At 50.4% G+C, this 9020-nt stretch overlaps 2 pseudogenes; both read right to left on the minus strand.

Moving 5' to 3' along the window:
- On the minus strand, nucleotides 1-4106 carry LOC133749254 (mRNA export factor-like; annotated as a pseudogene).
- A 2622-nt stretch (nucleotides 4107-6728) lies between these two features.
- LOC133749256 (olfactory receptor 7A17-like) lies at nucleotides 6729-7933 on the minus strand (annotated as a pseudogene).
- Nucleotides 7934-9020: the final 1087 nt, after the last annotated feature.

Below are 9020 nucleotides of genomic sequence, written 5' to 3' on the forward strand. Positions count from 1 at the left end.
TCACTGATTGGCTGGTGAACAATGCAGCCAGGATGAACTCCATGAACATCTATGAACTTCCATGGATGATAGCCATCCAATCATGGTACTCAAATGTGCGCAGAGAGGTGTGAGCAATTCCGGACAATTCTGATGTCTCTGACCTCTAAGCTGTAGCTCTTCTGCTCCCTTATGCAGGGAAATGCAGTCTTTCCTTGAGGGATTAAAAACCGCCTGTCCCTTGGACCAGTCATAGCTGCAAGGATAGGCAGGGCTGTTTCCATTGTGGTTGAGTCAGCAAGGTGCTCTGTGATTGAGCTATCCTGAAGCTTTTAGTTTTCTTCTCGCAACTTTGTCCCAGAATTGACAAAACAGGTCCCCCAGTTGCAAGGGTGCCAAAGTCGAGGCACTGAAGTGTTGATTCCATTGGATAGATGACATTTAGAGATGCAGTTATCTTTGGCTGGATTTGCAAGATTAATATAATAAATAGCAACTCTCCATGCAATACTTCCCAGGGCAAAACCAGTTGGCTTGTTCTGTTTGTTTATAAAAATAGCCACACATCAACGCTGATGTTTCAGTGGAGTTCTCAATTCCCCTGAATTCAGAAGATTGATTCTCTTACTGATAGTCAGCCTGTCTCCACAGTTGCTATCATGGTCATACTGTATCACATCTGTACAGTAAAACTCTTCAGGGTGTTGCAACATCACCATAGCATTTGGTGAACAGGTATCCCAAAACTTGAGAGTCTCATCCAAGCAACTGGTCATCACACATCATGCAACTGTAGACTGGGGTTTTGATCAAATGTTTGTTTCTAACAGGAGTATCATGCTGTGCAACCTGTAGCACTTGGTTGCTATTGAGGTCCTGAATTTTGACACTGCTATATCAAAATACATCATATATATATATGTGTGTGTGTGTGTGTGCGCGCGCACAATGCAGAAACCTTAGACCCAAGGATTATCATCAGTCCTTACATAGCTGCATGAAATCTCCAAATTCCTTGAAATGTTATTGTTTTCCTCCTTTGACATTTAAATAATTGTCCAAATGTGTTAATTTTAATAAACTAAAAGTATGCGCTATTTAGGAAATTCATATCCTACCATTATTTTTTGGTACATAAATGTTGGTGGTGGTGGTGGCCTCAGCTGCTGTGGTGTAGGCTGTGGGACATAAGGTTGGGGAAATTTTCCTTGATTTGAAGAATGCATCAGTTCAGGGCCTGTGGATACATAGGAGAGAATGATAGTACAAACTCTGGTACTTGTATTAAACTTGTGTGGACACATGACATTGAGGCACAATGTGAATTTTATGAATCCCATTGTCTTCCTCCACCTAACCAGGAGGAAGATATATAGGTGGCAGAGTACAACTTGGTGACATCAGAGGCACATAGACAGCCCATTGAATATTCTGAATGTTCCCATCTTTAGTGTTGATAGCAAGAGCCTCCCCAGGAATAACTTGTACCAATATAATCTGTTGTATCCAGTATTGAGGAAAGGAAGGCCATCTGGCATCTCTCTTGGGATGTCATCATTTGTAAGTAATTAGTAGTATACTGGGTTGCAATGGTGGTGTTCACACGATAGCTCTCCATGTCCTTGCATGGGTCCCAGCAGCCTTATAACCTCCATTCACTTGTTTATAAAATGATTCTCCACATGACAGAGCTGAACAGCAACCAATGGTCAAGCCCTGCAGGAATATAAACAGATATTATGTTATCATATATATTTTGTGTGTGAGATAAGCAGACGGTTTATCTTCTGGGCATCTGTTTCAAAGTGTGAGATGTTTGACTTCCTCCAAAATCTTTTTCAGTAGACTGGCCTACATGAGGTCCAGTCAGCAGGTGACTGCTTCCTGCTTCTGCCACACAACCCCAAGCCCTGTTCTGGTGGTATCTGGAAGTGGCCCAATGGCAGAGTCAAATCTGAGGTGCTGGGTCAGGTGAGTTCAGAGCTGGAATGGGACACTCAGTCACAAAATATTTTCAGTAAAACAGTGCACAAAATATATGCCACTAGGGACTACAGAGGACAGAATGGGTTTTTAAAATGCCTATTTGTTTACATTTCCTTGAAACACCAATTGACAATGAGGTAGAGAAAGAGATAGAGAGTTCCGGCTGCCAATTTTCTCACCCAAATACAACAACTAGGGCCAATCCAGGCTAAAGCCAGAAGCCTGGAACTCCATATGAGCGTTCAAGGTACGTTAGAGGGGGCAGGGGTCTGCATCAGAAGATGAGCCAGAAGTGAAGCTGGCCCTCTGAAAACCACATGAGCATCAAAACATTGCATGGGTGTTCTCAGGAAGAAAGGCAGAATGTCACATCAGAGGGCTGGACACAAAGAAAGAAATTCAAAGTAGTTGTTCCAGACAAATAACGTGTTCAACAGTGCTTTTCCCAAATGGAAAGGCACATGGAATCAAACATGTCCATTGCAACCGAGTGAGGAAAAGCATTAACAAGTACATAATGAGAAAGAACCACAGGCTTACAGTCAGTGTTTGAGGGCTTACTAAAAGCTAGTTTGGATCCTTGCTGCCTAGCAGTCCTAATGCTGTTTCCTTTAAAATGCTCTGTTTTAAATACAGTATATGGATCAGCTAAGGTCACCAAAATATAAAGAAAATGGAATGTCTCAGAAACACAAAGAAAACAAAAACAGAGTCATGGAATGGGTGTGAAAATCACACTGAGTGGTAGAGAGCCAAAGGATTGTTCTGTGTGGATTGTTCCAAAATCATATTGGAAAAATTGTTTGGAATGTTTGCACAGATAAAATATATCAATATTGAAATATATCAGTGGCATTTTTTGAGTGTGGGCACATTCAAATACCACTAATTAATGGCATTATATGACAGATAGGGAGGGATCCACTACCCAGAACAGAAAGGAAATTGAAGATTTCATGGGGTAATGCAGAGTAGATGAATGGGTGTGAAAAACTCCAAGTTACTGAGAATAGGAACAAGAAAAGATTATGCTCTCTATATGGTTGCATAACAAGATCATCATAAAGTGAGTATCAAAGTTTTGTCAGAGGGAGGGAAACAGTCTAGCTCCAGAAACAGCCAACATTCCAGAGTTCAGCCTACCACCAGCCAACTGCCAGGAGCTGAGCCTACAACCAGCCAACGGCCAGGAGCTGAGCCTACCACCAGCCAACGAGCCTACCACCAGCCAACGGCCAGGAGCTGAGCCTACCACCAGCCAAAGCCAGGAGCTGAGCCTACCAACAGCTAATGGCCAGGAGCTGAGCCTACCACCAGCCAATGGCCAGGATCTGAGCCTACCACCAGCCAAAGCCAGGAGCTGAGCCTACCAACAGCTAATGGCCAGGAGCTGAGCCTACCACCAGCCAAAGCCAGGAGCTGAGCCTACCAACAGCTAATGGCCAGGAGCTGAGCCTATCACCAGCCAACGGCCAGGAGCTGAGCCTACCACCAGCCAACGGCCAAGAGCTGAGCCTACTACCAGCCAATGGCCAGGAGCTCCCCCACAAGCTTGCCATTTGCCCCAGTGAAGAGAAGCAATTGAGACTCTGAAAGCAATTCCAGTAAAAGGACATGCATCCAATCAACTTTAGGATTAAAGAGAAGGCAAAAATATAGTCCTTCTATTTGAAAGGCCCACCTTCACCAAGTGTCCAGGCCCCACCCACCTCCCTAGGAGTCCCTGGGCCCCTAAACACCGGCTACCATCCAGCCAGGAACCCCTGAGTTACCAGGCCCCACCCATCAACCTTGGACTCCACTCAGCTCCTGTGTCCAGGATTCCACACTGAATGCTGGGACAGCCTCATCTCCAACCCCCGGGCCGGGGCTCCGCCCACTATCCCGGACCCTCTAAGCCCAACACCTGGGACCCTGCCCACCATCCAGGGACTCGCCTCAGCTTCAGTCCCTGGGACCCCGCCCATCTCCCTAGAATCGCCTCAGGTCCCTGCCCAGGAACCAACCCAAGCCCCTGGGCCCCGTCCACTACCACAAGACCCTCTAAGCCCCATACCTGTGACCGTGGCCACATCCAGCCAGGAACCCCCTCACCTACTATCCTGGGGCCCTGTAAGTCTCATGCCCAGGGCCCCTTCCATCACCCAGTTGGGACCCCTCAGCACGCGGACCCCGCCCACCAAACCGGGACCCTTTCAGCCTCCTGCCCCATCCACCAGGACCCCCCTCAACCACTAAACGGGGCTCTGTAAAGCCCATGCCCGGAACCCCGCCCAGCACTCCTGGACCCACCTCTGCACCTGTGCCCTGGGACCCACCCACCACCCAGCTGGAACCTCACCCCCATCAACCCCCGGACCCCGCCCACTATCCCGGGACTCACCCTGGCTCCTGTGCCCACCACCCAGCTGGGACCCCCACCCCACCCCCGGGCCCCGCCCACTACCCCGGGACTCACCCTGGCTCCTGTGCCCCAGACCTGCTCAGAACCCCTCAGGCCCGGGCTCAGGACCCCGCCTCAGCCCCCGGTCCCCGCCCACTATCCCAGGACTCTTTAAACCCCACATCCTTGACCCCGGCCACATCCAGCCAGGACCCCCCTCCCCAACCATCCCAGGACCCTGTAAGTCCCATGCCGAGGGCCCCTCCCATCACACCAGGAGTCACCTCTGCACCTGTGCCCGGACCCTGCCCACCACCCAGCTGGGACCCCACCCCCATCCCCAGCCCCCGGGCCCCGCCCACCACCCCGGGACTCAACTGGGCTCCTGTGCCCGGGACCCGCCCATCCCCTCAGAAGCCCCTCAGGCCCGGGCTCAGGACCCCCCTCAGTCCCGGGCCCCGCCCACCACCCCGGGACCACTCCTCACCCCGCCCCGGGCCGGACCCGCGCTCCTAACGTCCCCCGGCGCCTTAACAAGCGCCGCCGCCTCACCCTCGCCCAGGAGCGCCGCCCTGTCTCCTGCTTCTGGCCCACGGCGGCCGCTCTGGTGGGGAGGGGGCGCCGCGCCGGGGGCGGCCCCACCGCCGAGCACTTCCGGGTCAGAGGGCGCGCGGCGCGACGGGCCGAGCTCGGGGCAAATTCGGAGCTGAGTCCGGGGCGGGAGCAGCGCTGGGCGCGGGGCTGCGGCGGGGTCTCCTCTGCTCGTGGCGGCGCCGTGGAGGAGGCCGTGGGCGACCGGAAGCAGGCGTCGCCCTGCGTGGCTGACCCCCCCCTGAGGGGCGCGGCCCCCAGCACCGCCAGGGAGGCCTGGCAGGCCTGGCCCGAGGAGACCCCCCTCCCGCCGCCGCCCCGGTCTGGTTCATCTGAGGACCCTCAGGCCGCCCTGACGGGAGCAGGAAGTTGGGTGTAGGAAGGTCCGGCATTAGGAAGAGCAGGAAACTCGGGGACGTCACAGTGTCTCTCAGGGCCTTTCCCCCGGATGTGCCATCTCTCCATCCTCAGCCTGTCTTCCTGCCCTGTGACTTGGAGCCGGGGCAGGACCTGGCTTCTGCCTGTCCTGGGCAGTGGGGTCGCGTAGAGCTGCTCCTTTGCGTTGGCTGCGTTCACCCTTGGTCTCATGGATGCGAGGAAAAGACCTCCTCTACCAAACAGCTGTTTCGGGGCACAGTTCTGGGTGCTGCACGCAGTTGCAATTGGGTCCAGAGACGCCTACGCGCCAAATGCACTGGCGTTCAGATCAGAGACATCTGTTCACAACCGTACCACCGATGCACTGGGGGCAGCACAGGGCAGGCAGAGGTGTGACGTCAGAACCAGCTCAGTGGGGCCGGCGCTGTGACGTGGGTTAACCCTCTGCCTGTGGTGCCAGCATCCCATATGAGCGTTGGTTTGAGTCCCAGCTGCTCCACTTCCAATCCAGCTCTGTCCTATGGCCTGGGAAAGCAGTGGAAGATGGCCCAAGTGTGTGGGCCACTCTCCCCATGTGGGAGACCCGGAAGAAGCTCCTGGCTCCTAGCTTCAGATTGGCACAGCTCCAGCCATTGCAGCTCTTTGGGGAGTGAACCAGCTGATGGAAGACACCTCTCTCTCTCTATGTTTGCTTTTCAAATAAATAAATGAATCTTTTTAAAATAACCCTACTCTCCTGTTCATCATTAGATAGCTATGGTTTCATAATTGACAGATGAGAATAATCACATCTTCTAATGAACATGTTGAAGTAGATTCCAGAAGGCGCCTGTTGTACACTGGTTGAGGGAGGGACGTGGACGTGGATCAGAAACAGGACCCTAAAGGAGAGAATCAAAGCCAATGACCAGTTAGAAAACACACAGATGTATTAAGTTCTGCTATCAGGAAGAGCCATTAGTGATACACCAGGAATGATGGAGATAAAGGAGAAAGATTGTGGCCTCAGTATTTCCAATCTGCACTCAGTAAATGACCCCAGTTGCCAGCTGTAGTCTCACTATGGGAGTAGCAAAACTCATAACATGTTTTTCAGTAAAACAAACAAAAATCTACTCAGTATGAACACATCGTGTACAGAGAACTTATTCTTAAAATAGCCTACCATCCCATGAGACAATGGTGAATTCCAACTGTTTCTGTGTTTGGAAAGTCTTTGGGAAAGCAGGAAAGTAAGAAAAGGAAAGATACCGAAGAGAGCAGAAGGCATAAAGAGCAAGTTGCTTAAATTAGACAGGTGGAAATTAGAGTAACACCAACTCCAGGGACCAAAATGAAGGAGAAAATTCTACTTTCACAATCTGGTCATGGAACCAGAATTTCTGGTGCAGGCATTTGAGTCCTACAATTATCAGTGCTTCCTTAGCTCCAGAGCAATGGACCCTTGTGTAGTTTCCAGAGCCTTCTTTATGTCTTTATTCCTCAGACTGTAGGTGAAGGGGTTCAGCATGGGGGTGACCACAGTGTACATCACTGAGGCCATGGCAGGTGAGTGTGAGCCGTAACAGCTGAAGTGAGGTAGACACCTAGACCTGTGCAATAGAATAAGGAGACAACGGACAGGTGAGAGGCACAGGTGGAGAATGTTTTATCCTTCACCTGAGCAGAGGAGATTGCACGGATGAAGGAGATGATCTTAGAGTAGGAGTACAGGATCCCAGCCAATGAACCAATAGAAGAAGCACAGGTGTGAAGTATATGACCATGTCATTAAGAAAAGTGTCAGATGGCCGGTGCCATGGCTCAATAGGCTAATCCTCCACCTTGCGGTGCCGGCACACTGGATTCTAGTCCCCGTCGGGGCACCAGATTCTGTCCTGGTTGCCCCTCTTCCAGGCCAGCTCTCTGCTGTGGCCTGGGAGTGCAGTGGAGGATGGCCCAAGTGCTGAGGCCCTGCACCCACATGGGAGACCACGATAAGCACCTGGCTCCTGCCTTCGGATCAGCACGGTGCACCGGCAGCAGTGCGCCTACTGCGGTGGCCATTGGAGGGTGAACCAACAGCAAAGGAAGACCTTTCTCTCTGGCTCTCTCTCTCACTGTCCACTCTGTCTGTCAAAAAATAAAAAATAAATAAAAATTTAAAAAAAGAAAAGTGTCAGAGCAGGTAAGATGTGCCACCTGATTCAGTTCACAGAAAAAGTGATGGATTTCCAGGGGTACATAGAAGGACAGCCACAGCACCATTAAGCTTTGTAACAAGGTATGCAGGACACTGATGACCCAGCACACCAGGACCAGCTGCACACGGAGCCGGGGGTTCATGATGACCGTGTAGTGCAGGGGGTGACAGATGGCCATGAACCTGTCATAGGCCATCACGGCCAGGAGAAAATTGTCCAGCTCTGCAAAAAGCAGGAAGAAGAACATCTGGGTGATGCAGTCTGCTCGGGTGATGGCTTTGCTCTGCGTCTGGATGTTCACCAGCATCTTGGGGACGGTGGTGGAGGTGAAGCAGACGTCCACCAAGGACAGGTTGGAGAGGAAGAAGTACATGGGCGTGTGGAGGTGGGGGTCTGAGAGGATGGGCAGGACGATGAGCAGGTACCCAGCCATAGTGACCAGGTACATGGAGAGGAGGAGACCAAATATGAGGGGCTACAGCTCTGGGTCCTCTGAGGATCCCAGAAGAAATCTTAAAGTTTGTGAATTGTCCCCTGATGCCATTGGTTGAGACAACGACCAGGAAAGAGATAATTACATGATTACTGAGGAGCCATTGCTCACATAGGGGAAATCTACCATTTATATGTTGCAGGCAAGCACTGATTTATATATACTGTGCATGGATCTGGTCCCATGTAGGACTCACTTAGTCCATTTGAAACTTCTTATTAGCATCTCTGAGAAGAGTTTCCTTCCCACTTAGCATTTTCCCTAAATGTATCTATATATTCTGCTATTTTAATAAGTAATGATCTCCTACAGTTGAACTGTATAAATTGACTTCCAATCATGTTTCAAGCATTGGCCAGTCAGAAGTCTAATATCTTAGAAGAACAAAATTGTCTACATCCCAGTGATGAAGATGAAATATAAGAGAACATATAAATGCTTTGAATAAAATGAAAGCAGCTATAAAGGAGAATGTGTCCACAGTGTTATTTTCTAGTTGTTTAAGTAGGACTAGAACCTGGGGATCATTGCCCAGTGACCGAGAGCCACGAGGTGATTTGTGGAAGTGTGGATCACGTCAAGGATATGAAGAGGGCCAAGGCCCCCTGGTGGCTGTTATTACACAACAGGAGCATTCCAAAGAAGTGAGGATGGCAGTGGTGATGAGCAAGAGGGAGAGTGGTGGGGGAGGGGACACAGGATGTCTGTGTCAACACAGACTCCATCATCCTCTCGGGAGTCTCTTGTACCTCATTCATTTTTTAAACTTTATTTTACTTACTCTAACATAAAGAGAGTCGATGTAATGCAGCTCATGGATACATTTCTAAGAATCATGTATTTCCCTTCCTCCCTCCCCTCTCCCTCCTCCTCCTCCTTCTGCCTTTCTCCTCTCTCTTCCTACTCCTTCTTCTCTCCCCCTCTCTCCATCCTTCCCTCCACCACTCTTTCTTTCATATTTTTGAAATGACATATTTTACTATTCTATTCTCTCTATGTATTTCTTCAGTTTTCTAAGATTAAAATC

Source organism: Lepus europaeus, chromosome 20 (genome assembly GCF_033115175.1).
Source record: "Lepus europaeus isolate LE1 chromosome 20, mLepTim1.pri, whole genome shotgun sequence".
In the NCBI taxonomy this organism is placed as follows: domain Eukaryota; kingdom Metazoa; phylum Chordata; class Mammalia; order Lagomorpha; family Leporidae; genus Lepus; species Lepus europaeus.